This window comes from Lupinus angustifolius, chromosome LG01 (genome assembly GCF_001865875.1).
Source record: "Lupinus angustifolius cultivar Tanjil chromosome LG01, LupAngTanjil_v1.0, whole genome shotgun sequence".
NCBI classification, from domain to species: Eukaryota; Viridiplantae; Streptophyta; class Magnoliopsida; order Fabales; family Fabaceae; genus Lupinus; species Lupinus angustifolius.
Window position 1 is genome coordinate 5,305,993 of NC_032009.1, and position 208 is coordinate 5,306,200.

Sequence of the window (208 nt, forward strand, 5' to 3'; positions counted from 1 at the left end):
ATCCTCATCCTCATCCTCATCCTCATCCTCATCCTCATCCTCATCCTCATCCTCATCCTCATCCTCATCCTCATCCTAATCCACATCCTCTTTCACATCCTCACTCACATCGTCATCCTCATCCTCATCCTCTTTCTCAACCTCTTTCTCAACCTCATCCTCATCCTCTTCCTAATTGATGACAACCTCTTTGTGGATTGCCTTTGTT